This window comes from Apteryx mantelli, chromosome 1 (assembly GCF_036417845.1).
Source record: "Apteryx mantelli isolate bAptMan1 chromosome 1, bAptMan1.hap1, whole genome shotgun sequence".
In the NCBI taxonomy this organism is placed as follows: Eukaryota; Metazoa; Chordata; class Aves; order Apterygiformes; family Apterygidae; genus Apteryx; species Apteryx mantelli.
In genome coordinates this window covers 69,544,129-69,566,658 of record NC_089978.1, presented here as the reverse complement: position 1 = coordinate 69,566,658, position 22,530 = coordinate 69,544,129, and the positions used below count along the sequence as shown (strand labels likewise).

The window sequence follows — 22,530 nt, the reverse complement described above, 5'->3', positions numbered from 1 at the left end:
TTGAAATTAAGGCTGGTGCCATTCTAGAATTTACACTTTAGTGAAAATATAACTTTTGAGTTTAATAAAGGTAGTGCATTTAGTAACTTTCAATATATGGGGATCGACTATAGATTTACATAAAGTCTTCCTCCCACAGCATCTTTATACTTGCTTTGCCTCAAGGTCAGTAACTCTATGAATTATACAGTAATAAAGTAAGGTCCACTGTTTGCTCCCGATTTCTATTCTAAAGCTAAAGGCTTACGTGTTATTCTCATCTTCTACAACTGCCCTCACAACTATAGACACTAGATTTTTCCTTCAACATTTGGTTTTGGTTTGATATTTCAGTAAGTTCATAGATATACTTTATTCACTGTTGGAAAAGAGGTAAAGACCTGGAATCATCTTTAATTCCTGTATCCTTCACTTAGACCATAGCTGAGTTTTCTTCAATTATACTTAATGCATGCGTGCAGATGCACACACACATCCTTTCCTTATCTTTTGCAGCAGAGCAATTTGTTTCTATCTCAGTGATGCTTGCTACTTCAGACTTCTCACAAACTGATATACAGTTATGAACGGACAGCCCCTCCTATATCAGATGGTGAGATCCAATAGTCCATTTAAATTTCTTGTAGTAGCTCTGCTTTGTACTGGATAGGTATCAAGTTAAGTTACTTTCCAAACAGAAAGGCTATCCTGCTTCACTTCAGCTTTTACATTTAAACTTTATTTCCATCTGTTCTTTTTCTCATCCCTGGTTACTTTGCTTTCTTTTCCCACCCACTGTCCATGTAGTCTTTCATGCAAAGTACCTTTCTGTTCACCTGCATGTTTCTTTATATATGGTTCATATTAAGACCAAGTAATCATGCAATCCTGTACCATAACATTCAACCTTTTTGCTATTCCACTAGTGTTCATTACTCACATACTGTGATGGTTAGAAGGGAATTCTTGTCCATCGGTTTAGGAAGCGCATACAATCAGAAAAACATATATATATACACACATATATATATACACACACACACATACATACAGTGGCAAGTAGTTGAACATCCAGAAAAAAGCAAACAGCAGAAATAATGGCAAAAAAAAAAAATAATGGCTTAGGTTTGAGGAAGAGCTATCATACACACAACTGGTATTGAAACGGGAGAGCAAGAAGCAGGTGGGTGGTCCCAGTGGTGCTGTGGGTGCAAAAATGAATATCCTACCTGCCAGATGCCTGCTAGAGTAAAGGACCAATCTATAAAATTCTTTCAGGGACATCTGGATTATGATGATGTAACTCTATGGCTTTTAAAAAGATTTACAGTTTTTAATTAGCATACACTATTGTTAAAGTTGCAGCTTAAGAATTTATTATTTTAGCTCCCCTCTACAGCTTTCTATGAAACAGAACTAAGAAAAAAAAGACACCCAACAACCCTTCTGCAAGGCTGAAGTTTCAGAACTTTAAACAGGTTCATATGTCAGGTATCTTTGAAAGAAAAATCTATACATAGACACAGGTATAGAAGTTGCATCAGCAGTTACTGAATTCTTCTCCACATTTAAAGTAGTCAAAAAAGAAAGTACACATATCATTTAGAAGTTATTGAATTAACTACATATTATTTTATATGCATTAACAGACCTATTTAGTAAGCTAGGAAAACCTGAACTTGAAGAACAATGGCTTTTTTTGAATGGAGAAATTCAAAAAACTTTCGATAGCTGACTGTCATCAAGTTTTAGAGCTTTACAGAACTTAACAGACATTATGGAGTGGTGCACATGTTCTATACTACCAGATAACTCCATTAGACCATCTTGGTATAAGGTCAGAACACAGGAACTAAAATAACTAAGAGTTAAGGTTCCAAACTTGCTATAATGCATATTTTAAGCTGGCTGGACATTTAACAACATAAACAAAGAGATACCATGTGCTCATGTTAACACTGCTAAAGAAAGTTACATTTCTGAATTTCCTAAGATTCTGATTTCCAGTTTTTGCTTACACTAATGTTTGCTTAAGTTTTCTAGCAGATATAACTTGCAAATTAAGTTCAGAACTAAAAACTGTACAAACATGACTATAAATATGTCCAGGAGCAAGGAAATCCCCTCCTCAGAAACAGCACTGATCCTTAAACAATCCATAAAGAAAAAGAAGAATGGTAGTAGCATGACACTGAGTTTGTAAAACAAATTAAAGTGCATCATTGTTGCATCATTGTTGCATATTTATTTTGTCCAAGAACATCAAATAACTCAGTTTTCAGAAGAACTATGCCTACCAGTAATAGACATTACGGTTGAAAAATATGGGAGAAATGAACATGCAACATTCCCCCTAAATTTGTTTTCTTTTTTCTTTTTCTTTTTTTTTAATGTGCACAGGTATAATTATTAGTTGTACATACACACAATATAAATGAAAATATAAACATACCATATCTTTCCACAGCTGCATAAGTTTGTCCTTCCAGATTCTAAAATGGGCTTCTACAGTTCTTGTACCTGTAATGCAAAACACTACATTTCAGTTTTTGCACTATACTCCATACCAACCTGAAACTCCATGCGACTTCAAAATTATACATTCAAAATGGCCATTCAATTAGTTGCACTCAATTAGAAGCAAATACTTGCAATCACAGCAGATAAAATACTTAGTGAGGGAAACTACAAAAGCAGAAAGTCCATAAGCACAATGCTCTTCTTTCTTCTCTAGTGATGTAATGCAGTTGTATAATTCCATTTGTCCAGTTTCTGCCCCTTCATTATAAATATCCATTTCTTTCTTCTAAAATATTTTGGCAAGGTTTCTCTCTCTCTCTCTTTTTTTTTTTTTAAGGCATCAATAGTTATAATAAGAAAAACATTCAAAGGAGGCAACAAATAGAACCACATTTTTGTCCTGGCTGCACAAAACTTTTGAAGTTTGAGAAGCTTGTCTATAGAAGTTCATTTTTAGAGGAGCCATAATTAACAAGGGACTCAAGCCTGAAACACACTCCAAAAAATTTTAACAAACAACTAAAAGCACAACTGATTTGAGAGTTTGCACATAGAGGAATAAGTGACAGAGAGCCTCCCAACTATTAGGCATATAACTAAAGACACCTAGCAATTATTTTTAAAAAGTTATTCTTTTGGCATAACATAGTTTCACTATATGAAATTTTAATAATTAGTTTCTTGGTTCATAAACTCTACTAAAAACAAATGAATTCAATGCAGCTGATTTAGTCTGATCTCCAGCACAGACCAGAGTTCCTGCCAAGGAAATCCTGATCTGGTTATTTAAGAATATATTCAACTTTGTCTTAAAGATGTTAAACAATGGAGAACCTGTGCAGTACCAAAGGCCCAGCTCTGTATCAGGGATATGAAAAGGAGCAATCCTGGATTGACGCAGTTGTGCCAGTAAAGCTCTATAGCACAAACAATTCACACGCAGACATAATTTTACATGTCTAGTGACAAGTGCAGACTACCTGTCCTACAAAACAAGATTCCTATTTCAATGATTATAATTATTATGTGGATTTATGTACAATTAGAATTAATAAGTTAGTGTTATACAATTGTGTCAATAAAACATTATCATCACTCAGAAGGGGGGGAAAAGAAAAGATTCATCTAAACAATATGAGACAATGTAACTGATGATTTTCTTGTAAGGAAGTGGTATTGCCACTCCATACCAACAAGAGAAATCCAGAATATCTATCTTATATTGTAGTTTAGCAACAGCATTAAAAGTATTACAAACCATAAGACAAACTGAGTAAAAAGTATTCCGATAAATATGAGCAATACGCTTGCATCTCATACCACAGGACTTCTAGCTTAAAATGCTTATACACACACAGACCAATGCCATCTACAAAAATTCACTCATTCTCCTCTGAGGTATAAAAGCACCAGCTTTGAGTGCACATGTAGTGTGAGGAAGGCACAAAGTACAGTCACAAAAAGTAACATAAATACACTTATTAGGGACCTTATGATTGTTGTCCAGCAATAGGAGAAAAGACAACAAAGGTCCCCAACATACCTGAAGCTACATAGCTTAAGACGATAACTCCTGCCATTACACTTACAGCAGAAACAAGACCATAGTGGAGGAGCTGGGTCAGACGATTTGCTTCAGAACGCATGGCTAGCATCAGAAGAGCAAACACCACTAATGGCACAAGACTGAAGCATCTGGACTTCCAGTTTTGATCCCTCCAACTCCCACCATCAATGCAAGTGTCAGGCCCTCAGGAATTCAGCAGTCTACAGAAAGATTTTTGGGCAAAGGCTACGTGACAATAACAAAATGAACTGCAGAATATGCAGTGCTTGTCTAACAGGAATAAAAATAGTTTCATGAAATAGAATCAATTTCAAAATTCATCTTTAGTATCTTTATTAATTAGCAATAAGCCACATCTGCTTTAAAAGAAAAGATGATGCAAATGGAAAGATTTGAGTAAGGGCAAGGCTAACACCATTGCTTCCACTCAACATAAAGAAACCTTCATCTGTCACATGACTAAAACCAAAAGTGCTTAAAAAAAACAAAAAACAACCCCAAACCAACCCACACAACTCTGATGTTATACATTTTCAATAAGAAATAGAAGACTTTCAAAGTTTATCATGCGGAATGATGTTAACAGAGGTAAACTACTGAACCAAGCAACTGTGGTGTACAGAACTGGAAAAGATTTAAATAAAAATTATAAATTATGAAAAATACTTTGCAACTCTTGCATCCTGCCTGATGAAAGACATTGAAAGCCACCACTATCAGGGATCTGGATGATCTTTTTCCAGAAGCAGAAGAAAAATCTGAGAGAGTTACCCTAAAGTAAATGGTAAGCATTTTGCCTAGGATTATGAATCCTCTCACACAATTTCAAAATACATAAGTTAAAATAGTAATCATTTTGGCTCTAATCATGTCTGTTTTCCATGACTGACATTCTTAATATGACAGCACATTAGTCAAAAAAAAAGAAAAGTGTTCACAAATATCCATCCTTCAGTATGATATTCAGGTTATAAGAACCATGCAAATGGAGCATTTATCACCATCTTACAAAGGAAACAGCTCAACTTTTGCAGCTAAGAAATTCCTGTGTCCATGGAACTTACATGAAATTTGCAGTTTGTGTGGACTACTGTATAAGCATGTATTTTTGTTATCCACAATATGCAAATTTTGCTACAATAGCTGAAGCATGCATCTAGATGCTGCTACTAATGGCAGCATAGACAAGTATACCTTGGACTTTCAAATCACAAGATAGGGTATATACAGACATTAAACCATACTATTTGTTACCAAGACTTTGCACCTCAGAATTTACTATGAAATAGAGTAGTTATTGTTCTGAAGGTTATACAAATAGCAATGACAAGAGCATCATATTAGAAATGGAAATTCTGAAATAGCAATAGACATCTTAAGTATTTATCTTGCTTTGTAGAAGTTTTCTCTACCTTTTAAGAGCACAAAACATACTATACTGTAAAATCAAAATATTATAGGTATAATCAGCTCAAATGCATAACTAACCAAAAGGCAAAAGAAGAACTCACACACAAGTATGGTAGTATTTGCTGATGAATTTTGACCTGCAGCCCATTTTAGAAGTGCAGCTCCTTTAAGAGCCACACCACCACCTCTGGCACCCGGAGCCTGCAGAACTGCAGCTGCTCCAACCTGGGTCCCACAGAGCATACCAGAGCAGGAGTACACAAGTAATGCCAGGGCCTGACTGTCTGGACAAGCCTGGCATCTCTCAGCACCGCGCAGCTTGGCAACATGCTACAGATAAGCTCTTCTGCCTCCCCTGTACACAGCTCCCAAAGGTAGGTGAAAGGGGGTGTTTGTCATTCTAATTGCTCTTTTTACTAATTTCATTGGTATAATGATTACTGAGGAAGTATCAAGAAGTCCCCAAAGTGGGTCCTCCAAAGGGAGTAAGAACCTGATCTCCCCTATGAAGATGATCTGAGGACATATCTTCACCCCTGGTACTCAAGCTCAGTCAGGACAGTACGAGACTCGCCACAGTCCTCAAAGGACACAGAGCAAAGAGCAGACCATGTGGACTGATCGTTGCCAGCAAACATGCAACAGCAACAAAACCTAAATACTAGACAACGGTTCCATGATTTTTCCGCTTGTGATCCCATTGGCTGATGCAAGGCCCACCAACACTGAATTTCTACCAGGTTTGAAACTCATACACTGCACTTTTTAGTTTTTGATACAGTTACTTAGGCCATGGCTTGTGAAACTGTCATACAAAGATCCTGAATACCTTCTTTGATATACTAATGAACAGAACATGAAAGAAAGCAGTACCTTCCACATTAAGCAGCTAAGTGGTACATCAGTTCAAGTTCGCGCTAAAAATGTCACCACTACAATTCACCTCTTGTGCCATTCCACTGTCGATGTACTATGCAAGATAAGCACGATTCTTAAAGATCAGTTACTTGAATATGGAACATGTTTTTAAAGTTATTTGGATGCAAATAGTAATGCTTTCTGATGAAAAGTCTTGAAAAGCTGTACAACAGTGAATATCCCTTTCAAACTATCAGATTACAAAGAAAGTCTAATCCTCTGCTGCATTAAGTAGAATTTCCTCTTAAAATACATATACATCTGTCCTAAGTAACTGCAGGTTGCTTCAAAAGAAGCAGGTCACCCCTCTTCCCTCATACAGTGAAGTGAGATTCCAAAGGGAAGCCACCCATTTCCTCTGAGCTGAACAACTGCAGTTTCTCCTAACTCTTCACCACCCTGTAAGACATGGGTAAAAAGCCATGCAAGATGGTAACAGAAAGAGCATCAGAAAAGACTGATTTCCACCCCCTTCCTCCATTCAGCAGTTTGCATAATACAGGGAAGCAGGCTCAACCTATTAAAAGTAGTAGTTAATGCTTTCTTTAGGAGATTCATTCATAAGAAGAGTATTTGTAAGACAGAACACTGTAATAATATTTAATTTACAATGTAGCTTTGCAATCAACAAGTTATTTTGTCAACAAGTTCTGTCAATCCAAGCCACAAGAGGGTGGAACTATTCAAAAATAGTGATTTAAAGTCTGATTTGGTCATGTGTTGCTTTACCAAGCAGGAATCCTGGATCTAAACATTATTTGATTTTATCTTTTTATATTTCTCCTATAAGGTTATTTTCCTGAAGAAATGCCTTCTCACCAGTTGGTATAGTTACTGAAGTGTTGCTTTTCTGCTACATATTATCTTTACACTATATTTGCATACTTTCTGCTAACCAGCTAGATACTTTAAACACGTTACTATTCATACAAACCAGCACTCTCCAAACTTTGGTCCATGGGCAATACATTGCTTTGTGAGGCTGTCAGACACTGCCTGTGAATACAGGAAGTTAATACAGCAAAAGTTAAGATCAAAGTATTTAAGGTGACAAGAAAAAAGTCACTTCAAACATTTGATTTGCTCATTACAGTTGTCTACGGCAACTAAGTATTTAATAAAAAGAGCTATAAGCTTTGCTTATTTGTTTTTTTTTTTTTAAAAAAAAAAACTCATCCTTTCCCCTTGGTACAGGGGGATTTGGTACAGACCCTCACAGTAAAGCTATTGCTCTGCTTCTTCCATGTATTAATCAGAATTTGATTAATGATAAGAAGTCTTTAAACGCTGTTTCTCTATATAATTTAGAATTACCTTAATACACTGGATACTTCAGAAAAACATTTACCAGAACAGCTAGAAGTGTAAAACATACCTCCTTTTTTACAAAAAAATCAGTATCAATTCATTAACTAAAGCTAAGTGAAGACCTGGCCCGCAGTGACCAGAAACAAAGATCAACACTTTGAAATGAGATAGATGCCTAAGTACTTTAAGAATTCTGTTTCCTTGTTCCTCAATTTCATTTTCTGTCTTTAAGAACTAGTGATTCGTACCTTACAGTGTATGAATAAACTGATCGGGGGTGGGGAGGGATTTCCTGCTTTTTTTTAAAAAAACTGAATACCCTCTGGACAGTCACTAAGTAAACTGAAACCAAAAGTAGCAAAGGGGGGGGGGGGATCTTTCCTGCACAACAGAAACTAAAGACATGTATATTTAGAAAAATATAAACACCAAATTTGTTCCATTGTAAGTGTCATGTCATGTATTACACTGATTATTTATACAAAATGTTGTATGATTAAACATGTTCTACACTTCAACATGTTTATATGTTTATGACTATTAAAGCTTGACTCAAAGATATTTCCCCCCAATTAGGTATTTAGTTAAGTAGAACCTGTGAATTCATAAAGAACTAATGAAGAACATGACAAAGCATGCATTTATAATGAAATAAACATAATTGTACTAGGAGCACATATTTAATTTCATATTTTTGAAGCAGGTTTTCTCCTAAAAAATGAAGTTAGATGAAAATAAAGTCAATCCGTTGTATTTTTGCCAGATGATTGGAACAGGTATATCCTTAAGGTGCTTAACAGAGACTCTTGCAATCAGAGCAGATCACTTGATGTATTTAACAAATACACATAATTTTTAAAAGATTATCTTTTCTGTGATTAGTTCTCTAAAACCCAGAAAAAAACTCTCATTCACAAAAGCATCACCATTCACAGGTTGTCTTTAAACAGTGGCAGCAATAAATAAAAAAAATAAAAATTTTGTTTGCTGTTAAAAAAGGACCCAAATCACAAAATGCTAGAGTGCTGAAGAGGACCTGGATTGAGATCTAGGCTTTGGAACTCACTGCTGTGAAAAAGATAAAGAACATATCTCTGCTTTTTCAAACCTGCCCTTACTTCAGTAACTTCTTATACACACATACCTGCACAATTATTATCCTAAAGAAAACAAATCAAACCATTTATTCTGCCATCTCGAAAGGGAACTCGATGCTTTTATTTCTAAATACTTGGGAGACATTCAGGATACTCCAGTGAGGAGGAATATCAAACAACTCTGGTAAACAGAACAAGAACTTGTTAATTTCTATATGAAAGACACTACATTAAATAGTAAACACTAAGAGTGGAATAGAATGTGTTTGCAAAAGAGAGATGAAGCATCTGTAACATTGCAATGAAGTGATTTTGATTAAAGGTATTTTTCAACCCTTTGAACCTAAATAGTGTTACAGTTTTTCTCCCAAGATTTGTCTATACTGAATTGACAGAGCATTACATATGAGGACAACAGTCACAAGCGCTGTTAGGAATGACCAAACCGCATGTGTTTTAAAAGGCAAACTATGTGAGGAAAACTACCTAATATCCATAGCAATTTGCTAATGCACATTTCCTATGTTCAATTCAACACAATCAGTAAAATAAGTTTCACTGTATTTTCAAAGTGCCTTTAATTGTTTCCAAGATGAAAGGGCACAGACTACTTAACGCTACAGTATTCAGCTACTCTAGTACCACCCAAAACATGTAATCAAGATCTTCTTAACCAACAAAAGTAGTATTCCCTGAAAACTGTAAAGCCCATTTTTCGGCAGTTTTCATTCTTACCAAGAGGTATCTCTTACCACCTCCACCCTTCTTCCACCCAGTCATAGGTGTCTTAATAATATAGTTAAGCTTACACTACAGCTTCTCCCTTGGCTGGGAGTCTAACTGGATGCTACTTGGATGAAACTTGTAGGAACTTAATCTTATCTTTTACACTTCTCCCTTTCAAACTGGTCAATCACTTAAAGAAATTAGATAAGCTGACAATACAAACACATAGGTCCTACTTTCTTACAACAACAAAGCTAAAATCAGGTACAATTTCCCACTGAAGAACTAACTTTTTGGTACACAGGAAAAACGCCTGTGTAGCAGGCTAGCCTGACAAGCTGATTCTCACAAAACCTCAGATTTGCACAGAATCCTACTGAGGTACATGAGTTTCCATACAGATTCAATGGGACCATCTCAGAAGTAATTTGTAAGACACAGGCTTTGTCCCAAAACCAGAACTCAGGACAGCTCTTACACAAGGAAGAAACATAGCAAATATTGCCATTAATTTTAACACTCTAGGAAAATAGAAAACATGACTACAAGTTTACAGATTACACATTCTTGCCACTTAAAGGATAGTCATGCAACATATTTTGTTTCCTAAGCAGTAATAACTTCTGAATAGCCATGTCACATCATCTTTAGACATCTTATTTACAAAGGGACTGAGAATCATAACAACCCATGCAGTTTAAAAGAAATACAGCAGATACACTAAAAACTGAAATCCAGAGAGTCCTGCTGTCAGGACTGACAGATCGCACTTATTAGAAAAGTGGCTTGATCACCAGTTAGGAGATGCAACTCTTCAGACAGGATAAAAGATAACACGAGCAAGAGAGCACATCCACTTTGTTGAGCAAGCCCTGCACATTAGTTATGAACCCCAACAGGACTTCACACACCTCCAGCTCCCCAACTGCCACGGCTGCCCATATCAGACACCAACGCGCTCCATCCCCGCCGCAGCCCCGGGGAGCCGGCAGCGCTCCGAGCCGCACCGCGCCGGGAAACGGAGGTAGCGGCAGGTTGGGTTCACCCAAGGTCGCCCAGGAAGCCGGGGGCGCAGCAAGCCCAGGTTCCCTCGGGGGTGGGCTGAAGCCCCGGGCCGCCCGGCCTTCCCGCTCCCGGGAAGGGACGGGACGGGACAGCCCAGCCCCCCCGTGCCCATGTGCCTCGCGGGCGGGGAAGGACGGCAGCACCGCGGCCGCACACACCCGCCGGCGGCGCCTCCCCGCCGCCCCCTCCCCCTGGCGGGGGCAGCCTCTCTCGCCGCCGGGCCGGGCCGGACCGGGCCGAGGCGAGGCAGGCGCCGTCCCCCCCTCCCGGCCCTCCCCCGGGCCGGGCGCTGCGCAGCGCCTACCGACCTGGGCGCCGCGGCCTGCTGCTCCCGGTCACTCCCGCCGCCGCTGCCGCCCGGGCTCATGCGGGGGCCGCGCCGCGCTCGGGGCCGGGCCGCAGGCGAGGAGGAAGCGCCGCCGCCGCTGCAGCCGGTGGAGCCGTTGGGGCCCCTGGGGCGGAGGAGACGGGGCCGCGGCCTCGGCAGCGAGGGGGAAGGAGAAGCGAGCGGCCTGGCGAGGCTGGCGGCGCGGCGCGCAGGGGGGCAGGAGGGCGGGCCGGGCCCGCGGGGTGCGCCGCCTCTCGCTGACTCGCTCGCTCTCAGTCCGAGACCCGCGCCACCATCTTGGGAGCAACGCGGATATCGGCGCGGCGCAAGCTCGGAGGACTCGCGGCGGGTGGGGGGGGGGACAAGGGAGGAGGACCCACTGTGTCCCGGCGTGCAACGCGAGCGGGGGGCGGGCGGATGAGAAGGCTGCGGCACGCTACCCACCGGGCGAAATCATAGAGTCCCCGGGCCGGCTTCCTCCTGCCTTTTTCACTCGGGGCGCCGGGCGGAAGGGAGCCGAGGCAGCGCGTGCGTGCCTAGTGCGCGAGGCGAGGGCCGCCATGTTGGAAGAGGGCAACCGAAGGGGCGGGGCGGGGAGGGGCGAGGGCTCCCGCCCTATGGAGCGGCGGTCAGCTCGGCGCGAGGGGTAGTGATGCGCGCCCAGCTAGAGGGCGGCGCGGGGGTGTGTGTGGCCGTTGGAGTCGCGCATGCGCAGGAGGCCAGCCCCTCCCCCCTCGCCCGGGGCTATTCCGGGCGGGGTGGGGGAGGGACGGAGGTTTCTGGTGCGAAGGCGAAGTGCGGCCGTTGGCGGAGGGGCGCGAGGTCAGCGCAATGGTTCGCGGTCCGCGCGCCCCTTACACCCCCCATCCCCCCCGCCCCCTTTGGACAACCCCTACACACACACACACACACACACACAGACATGTAAACATACACACATGTAGACACGCCCACAGTCACAGCACATACATATGCCCACATACACAGATAAACATACATGGGCACATACATGCACATGTGAGTACACTCATACAGACACATATGCTGACATACACACGTTTGCTTACACATTCACACACATGCACTCACAAATGCATACCTATACACATACACTTGCATTCATATACATACATCCATATATATGCATGCATGCAGTCATACAATGCACATACGCATATACACATGCACATACATACATACATATATGCACATGCACGTATACACCTATATCAACATGTGTACACACCTACACACGTGCACATAGGCTGAGAGGTGGTGATACAACAAGCCACATTGCTGCTGTAGTAAAAAGTGTAGCCACCGCCTCGTAATTTCTCTGTGAATTCCCCACCAAGGACTTCCACGGCTGACTCCCATCACAGTGATCTGATCTATCCTCAGGCCAGGAGCTCCAGGGCAATCAGTTTGCTGTGTTTTATCAAGTTGAATCCGGGCAGAGTGCCAGCGCCAGCAAGCAGAAGTGCAGGAAGAGGAACGGCCTGTGACCTTTGGAAGCAAGTCAGCAGAAGAGCCATATGTTGCTGCTGTCACTAGCCAAGGTGCATCAGGACAGGCAGAGCCCAGACTGGGCAAGGCAACCATGCAACTGTCCGTGCTGCAGCCAACATTATGGAAAGGAAGGGGAGAGCGAGGACCAGATTATTTCTTGAAGTGAAGAAGTGTAGTGAGGATCTTGCTGCCTTTGTCCACGGTGATGGATGGAAGGGCATAGAGCAGTGCCAGTATATGTTCAGGTTGCCAAAAGCCTGATGTTATTCAAACCATTGATGATTTCACACTTGAATCACTAAGGTTTACTTACAATGTAGCTTATACATATAAATACATAAATATGAAAAAAAACCTGGGAGGCACAGAGTGCAAAACTGCTTCGTGGGATTGGCAGAATCAGAGAGCAGTGAGATCTACGCACGTACCGCTAAGATTTAGCAAGAAATCCTGTGGTCCTGCACAGCTCTGCCTGATCCCTGGCTCATTAGTTTGCCCCCCAAAATAATTTTTCCTCTGCTTCTCAGGTCATTTCTTTCCCTCCTCCCCTCATCCAGGTTCCATGTTGAATGCACACATTTTGAAGGATTTTAAAACACAAGTAAAACTTGTGTCTTGGCAGGTCAGTGTTAAAGCAGCTTGACTGAATCATTTCAAAGTTGGGCTACACATGCAAAATTTGACTTTTTGAGGTGTTGACCTTTTTAGGGATTAAAAATATGGAGCTGCAAGCATATAACAGGGGAAGAAGGAGTAAGTAGAAAGAAAAAAGAAAACCAAATCTGAATCTTCTTTACATAGTCCCTTAATAAGGGTAGTTGAATAGAGATTGTTTTACCCTAGAAAGCAGTATATATATTTTTAAAGTCTAATCTAGAGGCAGGGGAAGCTCTTAAAATGTCAGAATAACCTGTTAAAATCATAAAAAATAAGTTCTCAAAAGTCTGATACTTAAACCAATTATTCGCTCTGGGCCAGGAAATGTATGTTGAAGATCTGTCAGAATCTTAAACATTCATCTGTTTGAGTTTGTAAGAATTCTTAAGAAGACATTGATACCTTACAATTTTAGCACAATTTTCAAAGACCTATCATGTATGTTACAAGGTAATAGCTTGCAAGGTCAGTGGACTTAAAACTATGTAATTACAAATCTGTGCATGCAGTACTAGTACTCTCAGAGAATATGGTGGGCAGACATTTGAAATACTAACACCGAATGAAATACTCTACTTCAGTGTGGTGTGCTCAGATGGACATTAACCCCGGATATGCATCTAAAAATAATCATTGAAATGAACACAAACTGTTGTATCTGGAGGCTCTCTCCCACACAATAGCAAAACCTGCCAACTTTGATGTATTAAAATTTCAGATTTAGGGCAAAGTTTATTCTGCCTTGAGCCTTCCTGTCAACCTAGAAATAATAATGTGGAGAAAACTCCATGTCTGGAAGATGCAGGTCTTTTCCTACTTTTCCCTTGCTCTGTTGCAGACCCCACATGTCCAGTCCTTATCTCCTGTTTGGCTGTAAGGATGCTATGGGGAATCATGTCACAGGTCTTGCTAAAGCCCAAGTAAGCAACATCTGTTCTCCCCTTGCCCACAGAGTGAGCCATCTCATCACAGAAGGCAATATGGTTGATCAGGCCTGATTTGCTTTTGGTAAATTCATGCTGGCTGTTCCTTGTCAGCTTCTTGTTCTTATTGAGTCTGGCAATAGCCTCCCAGGGTTTGAGGTGAAGCTGATCAGCCTGATGTTCCCTAGATCATTTCCTTTCTCCGGTCATCAGGAGCCTCCCATGAACACCACAACCTTTCAGAGGTGATAGAAAGTGGCCTTGCAATGATGTTGGCCAGCTCACTCTGCACACTTGGGAGAGCTGGCCCACCGAATCTGATGAACTTGTAGATCTCCAGCTTATCTAAGTAGTCCCTAATTTCATTCCCCTCTTCTGTGAGCAGCAGCTTTCTCCCCCAGACATTACTACCAGGCGTAGAGACCTGGGAAACCCTGGAAGACACCTCACCAGTAAAGATGGCACTGACACAGTCTTTTCCATGTCCTGCGTCACTATATGCTCTGTTCCATTGAGCAGCAGCCCAATTTCCTTGGTCCTCCTTTTGCTGCTATTGTACTACAGATGTCCTTCTTCTTGTCCTTCACATTCCTCACCAGTTTCAACTCCAGCCTAGCTCTGACCTTCGTAATTTTATCCCTGCATTTTTAGGTGATGCTCCTAAAGTCCTTGCTGGAAGCTACTCCAGTCAGTGATTGTATGGAAGCTCTTTGCATAACTTTAATAAAGACTTTTGATCATCTTTATAGTCCTGTGCATCCTTATAGCAGGAAGGACCAGAACTGCTCAAAATAGCCAAGACAGGGATGCCATGGATATATATAATCATGGTATTTTTCCTTCTCTTTCTTTCCTAATAGTTCCTGGCAGTTGATTTAGCCTTTTTTTGGCCCGTGCAGAGCATTAAGTGGATTTTTTTCCATGGAACTAATGATTCCGGGATCTTGTCCCTGATTGGTAATGGTCAGCTCATGGCCCGTCACTGTTCTGAGGTAATATTACTTGTAAATGTCACAGGTTTTCCTCTGTAAAAACAAGAGAAACATCTCTGAATCCACATATGTAAATGTGAGGAAGACACAGGTGATAGCAGATGGAGGAAAACTGCAGGACTGCATCCAGCTGATGTGGATGCTGAGGATGGAGGGTTGGATGTATTGTACTGACCGGATCCAGAGATAGGGGAAGGAGAGTTCTCCGAGTAAGGATATGGGTTTGAAAAGACTCAACCTCACTTCTGTTTTGAGGTCATGGGGATAACACTCCTGGCTGTGGATATGTGAAGAATGATACATTATGGAATATACCCAGAGCAAATTGCTGTATAGCATGGCTGACCAAGCTGTGTGATGAATTTCACTTTAATTCTGCCAGAGATAAATTGCTATTGTTGAGGAGGCACTAAATCACTTTTAGATTTCGTATTATATGTTTGCAGCTTTTTTGGAACTGGAGTAGCTTGGCTTGCCATAGATTAAGCATGGCCATTGGTGTGCCTAAGTTGTTTCTATAACAGAGGGGATAATTGTGCTTCCCTGCTTCGTGTAAGTACTTTACATATTCTAAAGTGCTCAGATATTATGGGATAGAAATGCTTTTGCTGCCTTGAGTGCTTTCAGCTACTTTGCATTGGTATAACCAGCTGCTGGAAAGGAATTGGATCTGCTCAGCTGAGCAATCTCTGAATTTGGAGAAATCTGATTGGAATTCCCTGTGGAAAAGCCACCACTCCCTGCTTCCTCGCTAATCCCTACTGCAGCTGTAGGGCATGGGTGTGAATCGCAATTGAGGAGAACAAGTGGTTAGACTGTACTTTGCAGTGATAATCTCCATAAAACAGGCTCCAGTGAGATGCTTCAATTATGGGATTGAAGTAATGCTGGGTTAAAAAAAATCAACAATTATAATTAATAGCCTGATCACTAAGTAGAAGCCCTGCAGAAAAGCTGGTCTTAGCATCTGAACAGTTGGAAACAAGTGTCTTTTTTTAACTACTGAAAGAGAACAGACACAAATTGCCTCTCATACACAAGTTACATGAAATAGACAGTGGTTTCAGAGGGAGGAAAAGGACATCGAAAATAGAATTCCCAGCCTAATTCACAATTTACTTGTAATGTTGGAGAAATGCCATAATGAACTAAGTCTGTTGCATATGAATTTCAGTAGCTGTTGATGTTTTACTTCAGAGCTTTGCAGAAGAAAATAGTTTCCTCTAGAGATGTCTTAGTAAACATATACAGAACACTGCATGTCTTGTCCTCATTTCGTGTGAAAAACCCAAATACAAAGGACTTGGTAATACTTTTTTCTATTGATTTCAAAGAATTATCAGAGTGAAAATTAGATCTTGAAGTTCTGCAAACGTAACCCCTTAGATGATAGATATCTTTTTATGAACAATCTACCTTAGCTTATCCTCTTTAAACAGAAAGAGTACACTGAAGTCGCATGAGCCTTTAGGAGCCAAATGCTTCAGGTTGCTGATAGGTAAACCCTTTATGCCTCCCTTTGCAGATAAAACGAAGAGGAAGGGGAAAAGATCATCAGCAATATAATGAAACCTTGAGGGTCTGAGTTAGAGCTTAAGCTTGGTGATGGGGAGAAAAAAAATCCTTGTAGTGACTGACTGGTGATTATGGGAATGTTGGTTGCTACTAAGGTAAGGAGTGGGGACCTATCCTCTTTCTTAGAAAATTGGAGGTGGGTATAACACTCCTGGCTCAGATCTACTTGTTTTCGACACAGACGGGGAGACTTGAGGTCTTAAGGAAGCCCCTGTGGTTTTCATGGCAGTCACCTATAGCGGACTGCAAGTCAATTGGCTTAATACAATGTAAACCTTGGCTTAAGCAGAAGATGAAGCTAGGACAATGATGTGGTGGAGGCTGCATGGCCAGGTTTTGACAGGCAAGCAAAATGCTTTGAGGTTGAGCACCTAGTGCAGTAGAAGGCAGGTTGCACTTGAAGTAGACATCACTTTGAACCTTTTCTCCCATTCTTGCCATGATGCATTATGATGAGGAGTTAAGTCGTTCAAAGTCATTAGTAATGTGCCCCAAAAAATCTTATAACCCATCCTATCCTTTCTGGCTGCTCAACCATTTGCCATTTACAGGAAACATGACCCTCCTTGTACTGATAGCTATGGTAAAACTCTTGGTAGGGTCAGATATGAGTGAAGCAAGTGGAGATAAAGAAACAGGCAGTTAACTTCTTAAAGTCTTCTGGAGATGGCCCAGATATGATTTCACATTATACCCCTCCCCTCCCCAACTAAGTATTTTTATATAGGTGTGGATTTTTTGCCTGTGGTAAGTTAATGCCAGTCACTTGCTTTTTTGGGGGAATAGTGTCTGTCATATTTCAGAGAGTTTCTGTTTCCTCTCACATTTGGTTGCCTTTTAAAATGTGTTATTTTTAATGTCTGAAACTAGTCTTAGCTTTTAATATTGGCTTGGCATGCAAGAATAGCAAGGAGAAAGTTTGGAATCTACCAACTTACTACTCTTTTTATTCACAAGACAGAAATATTAGTCCTAAAAATACACAATCTAAATACAAGCAACACCTAGAAAGTTTACTTGCTTCCATGACTAAACTCTACATTCACTTCTGTCAGATATGCTTCCCATCAATTTAAATTCTCAGCGGGGAAGGAAAAGGTGATGAATGATTACTGAACATCACTATCAAGAATGATTTTCAGTATTTCATTCTCAAATCTGGGCTACCACAGAGGACTGGATTTTTCTATAGGCTTCTGTGTCCTAAGAAGCATACATATACTCCCCATTCCTCACACAAAGAGACCAGCTGGTCTCTTGATTAAGTTGTGGCTTGGAGATTCATGGTGTCTTGAAGCACTTCCCGCTTCTGGCACGGAAACTCATCTTGATCAAGTGACTGTGTTTCAGTTCCTCATTGTGAGCTGAGGGAGATTTCCTGCTGTGTTTTGTTGAAATGTGCTCGTTAGGGGAGAGACTATTTCCCTGAACGTTTCACACAGCATAGTGGCCTCTACGTTGTGTTATAATAAAGGACAAGTGTGAAAGGGGAAGCAACTCATGCTCACCTCTTCAAGTCTCATGTACCATCTTTCTTTTAGCCTGGTCTTAAATATACCTCATTCAGTCTTCTTGAAAGAACAGAATATAGACGTCTCTGTTCTTCCCCTTGAGAGGTGGGCTTATGCTTCACTGTAGGTTTCCAACATGTTTTCTTTGCTCACCTCTGCAGATGAATTGGAAAAGTTCTTTTTTTTCCATTCTGCATTCTTTCCTGTTTTGTACTATAAGGATGCCAGCACTGCAGGTATTTTGAACCAATTTTTTTCTGTCTTTTTCTGCTCTGTGCTATATCACCCACTTTTCTGCATTCACAGCCTGGCCTTAGTTCCTAAAGTGGTGTCCAGTTTCAGAAAGAAGTCTTGAGCAGTTGCTGTAGTTTGAAAGATGCATAGAAGCAATACCTTTGTTTACTCAGAGATTTTATGGAGGCATCTTGGTACATTCTGCAGCACACAGCTGAAACTGTCTTACATCACATAGCTATGCAGGTTTGGGTTAACTGTTGTTTTGGTTGTAAAAGAGAAGCCTGACTGACACAGCTGTTTTTCTGACCACATGCCTACATTATTTTTCCTAGATATATATAGAAGTCTGACATGCTGAGCAGAGCAAAATGACTTTGTGCAATTAATGTGACATGCTTAATAATGCTTGGAAGGGTGCAGGCATCTGCATTTATCAACCTGCCATGGCTAAAAAAAACTCTGACAAGCAATCCCAGCACAAACACAGACCATGTTTTTCTAAAACAAGGGACCACACAATGCCCAATTGGTAATATTGCTTCTGAGATGAGACACTATTTTTCCAAGAGAAACTTATGTGATGCCAAAAACTCACTTTATCCTTGGGTTATACTAGAGGGTGACAAATTCAATTTACAGTTTTGCTTTTCTTTGGCATTTCGTAATAATTACCTTCTGATTTAAACAGCTCAATCTGTGAGTGCAAAATGTGGTTTGGTTAATAGCACTGCAGCAGCACCTTAGTGAAATCAGGTCCAACCAGCTATCCATACTTTTTTTCCAGTTAATAAATGATTTTTAAAAGGTCATCATAACATAACTGAAAAGTTGAAGGCTCATGTAATTAGCATACAATGTGCAGCTTTCCAGACCCATTGTTATTTGTACAATTTCATTAGTAATACTGTTGTTTGGTGAGGTTTTGATTTGAAAGGAAGGAGCTCTTGAAAGCTGACTGCTTGAAAACTAAACCTTATTTGGCATGAGAAAAAAATGGCATCAGCAACAGCTCAAACTTCCCGTAGTTCAGATGTTAGAGGATGTGAATGAGAAACCCATCTCCCCTCCTTTCCTCAGCAGAGATACTCATTTCTCATTTTCCTCTAGTTCTTCCTCAGTTGTTGCAGAGATAGTTATACCAGGTTCAGTCTCCTTTAGCCAGTGGGCCTTACCCTGTAATATGTTCTTACCCAAAAGGTAGACTATGCAAGTCACCACATTTTTTTGATCACTACGTAAACATGATGGATCAGATCATGTTTGGCCCTTACAGGAAAAAACAGAAGTAAGAGGGGATGGGGGAGAAGAAGGAGTGTTTAAGCTGCCTCTCATGCCTTGTCCCGCTGTGAATTGCCTGTTTTTGGTGTTCAGTGGAAATATGGTTCTTGTGTTTTGGGTCTTGCTTCTGCTTTACTTCCATGGAGTGTCAGAGGAAGGGGCAGAGGGAGGAGGGCTCTGGAAACATTGACCATTTAAAGAGTGTAGCTGAGGAGCTACACTCTTCATATAACCACGGTATGGATGGAACGTGTTTCAGTTGGGACCCAGAGGTGGAAAGCACTAGAGCCATTGTCTGTCTCCTCAGACAGCCATATCCCAAATGCTGGGCTTATCACAGCAGCACAGAATTGGAAGTCTCTAACTCCATACAGCTATTTCTTGGAGGATGTTGCATTATGCTTGGGGTCCTACTGGAGTGTGTTGCAGGCTGCATCTGACCTATGTGCTTGGATTGCCTTTCTATGGACACTGCTATATAACCCAGTCTCAGCCCCATGTGACATGGGGATATAGCCATGTCACACCTTTTCACCCAGGAGCTCAGATGTGCTCTGGACTCTCATTAACACACATGTATCAGAAGAGACCATCTAGGTCATTATGTACCAGACAAATGCATTCAGTAGGTGTTTTGTATGGAAAAACATTGATTATCTAGCCCATACATTTCAATACACCACTTCCCAAACATAGACCTATTAGTAAGGGGACTTCTTTGCATTTCTGATTTTGCTTTCATAGTTTTACTTTCTTAATTACATTTTGTAATATTAACAAATAATATTTTCTGTTTGGCATGCTGAATAAGTATAGGTATCTTCACAGAGAAAGTGATATCCTACATGACAGAGGAGAGCCCAGTTAAAGTAGATGGCAGATTAGCCTGAATAAGGACAGAAAGGTTTGGCCCTTGGAATGGAAATAGACCTTGGAATTTTACCAAGGTGTTTCAGAGCTCCTTGTTCCCACTGCTTTTCTTTTTCAAATGTGATGACTGGAGCTGTCTGGATGCAGAACTCATTTGAACTAAAAATAAATATCTTTTAAAACAGGTTCTTCATTCCCTTCTCTCTCAAAAAGTCTCAGGTATGAAACACCTTTCTGTGATGATTTTCTGTGCTGGTGTTTAATCTGTGTGAACTGTGAAATACTGATTTTACTTTGCTTATATGGCAAAGGCTGAACTTGTGACCAAATTCTTGTGTTGCTAAAGACCGGACAAGCTCCTTTGAACTAGTTTTGCTACTAACCTACAGTGATCACTTATTGTAGGCATGTAAAAATAGATATAGCTTATTTACCTTAACAAAACAGCCACTTCACAGTGTTTAGAGACATTGAAGAAGATATAAAGTGGTCTTACTGCACTTGAGAAGCAGATTCAAACAGATATGATAAATGTTATTTGTGACTTCTTGTCAGTTTTCCTTTGTAAGCTTACAATTTCCCTGACAGGCTTACAATTATGGAAGGAAATATAAAGAAATCACAGAACAGATGTGATTCTGTGCCCAGGGATTATCCTGTAACCCCAAAAGGTTGAACTGATATTGCTTTTGCAAAGGAAAGCACCAAGTGAGAGCCTATAGGCTTTCTCACAAGTGACGGGATTTAAGAAGTACCTCATCTGGAATCCTCACCATTCTGGAGAGGATATTGAAAATTAATGTCATTACACACTTCCAAATTGATGAAAATTGATGTCATTACAGACATAGAGGCACTGTACACTTGGGTGAGCATTCACAAGGAGTGACTTTACTGGTAAAACCCTTATACAATGTAGATTCCATAATAGCGACCATCACTGAGTGGTCTGTTGTCTTCCATTTTCTTTTTCTTACTATATGAGCAAGACTTGATGCTTGTCTGTTATTACAGACTTCTGTCCGTAATGACTATAAAGGAGGTGAAAAGGTCCAGTAAGTTTATATTGGTCTGCTGTTGAAGCTGAATTGCATTTTTGTGACTCAATCAACAGTGTGAATGTTCATATTGGAATGATAACTTTTTCTTCAAAGTACAAATTACCCCCTCCAACCTAAAGTTATCAGTGAAACAAGTGGAAATTGCTTAAGATTCTGTCCCTCAGAAGGAGGGGCAGTGTGATAAAATACATTGTTTAAGATCAGGGTTTATCTTTCATTAAAATATCTGCACTGATGTTTCCAAGACTGGCATGTTATTCTCCAGAAGGAACATCCTTCCATTTTCAGCTTATTATTTTGGTTAATTCCATGTTTACAGACAATGTTACTCTCTCCACTGTTCAGTTAAACAAATAAGCTCCTAAAAGTAGCAAGCAGCTCCCTGCTTTTTTTCCCATAAAAACATGCCTACAGGACCTGAAAGCAAGATGTACACTAGAAAATCTTTGCCCTCAGAATGAATACTGTGGTTTGATTTCTCTGCCAAGACCCTAGGCTTCACAAAAGCTTAGTTATAAGCATGCAGAATCCTCAGTTAAGAGTTGTATAACATGCTAAGTGCTTGTAACTTCTAATGCTATATACCTTTTAATCCTGCAAATATGGTGTATCATAAGTGAGCCATACACTTAATTACTCATTAAGACATAACTATCAAAAACACTGTTGCTATCCTGCCTAGTTTTTTTTTGCAGAAAAAAGTTATGCCAAATCTGTGAGATCATGAACCGAAGGTAGTTGAGAATAATATCAAAATTAGTTTCAAAACACTCAGGACTAGATGTGAGCTCTGAAGATTAACACCAAATGAAGTTCTGATCCTCAGTCTTGCTGTGGCGGTACACAAATATTTGGGCAGATAATAAGTAAGGAACAACAGCACTATACGGCATATAGAACTTTCCTCAGAGAATGCTGTCCCATTACAGACACAGAGGGCGTGCAGCCTTTGCTTTCCGCTGACACCCCTTGTTTGTGGCAAGTGAGAACTGAACAGGC

The 22,530-nt window shown here is 40.6% G+C and overlaps 1 protein-coding gene across 5 annotated transcripts in view; it reads right to left on the bottom strand.

Moving 5' to 3' along the window:
- UBE3A (ubiquitin protein ligase E3A) overlaps positions 1-11,482 on the bottom strand; it is a 54,899-nt gene extending 43,417 nt beyond the window's left edge. For 4 of the 5 annotated variants that reach the window (XM_067294314.1, XM_067294297.1, XM_067294330.1 and 1 more), the window contains exons 1-2: positions 11,363-11,482; positions 2,432-2,499 (exon numbers count right to left, since the gene is read on the bottom strand). The gene's annotated coding sequence lies outside the window, so the exon portion shown is untranslated. Of the gene's footprint in view, positions 1-2,431; positions 2,500-10,898; positions 11,135-11,362 lie in introns of those variants that run through there. The other variant, XM_067294304.1, reaches the window with a different exon arrangement.
- Positions 11,483-22,530: the final 11,048 nt, after the last annotated feature.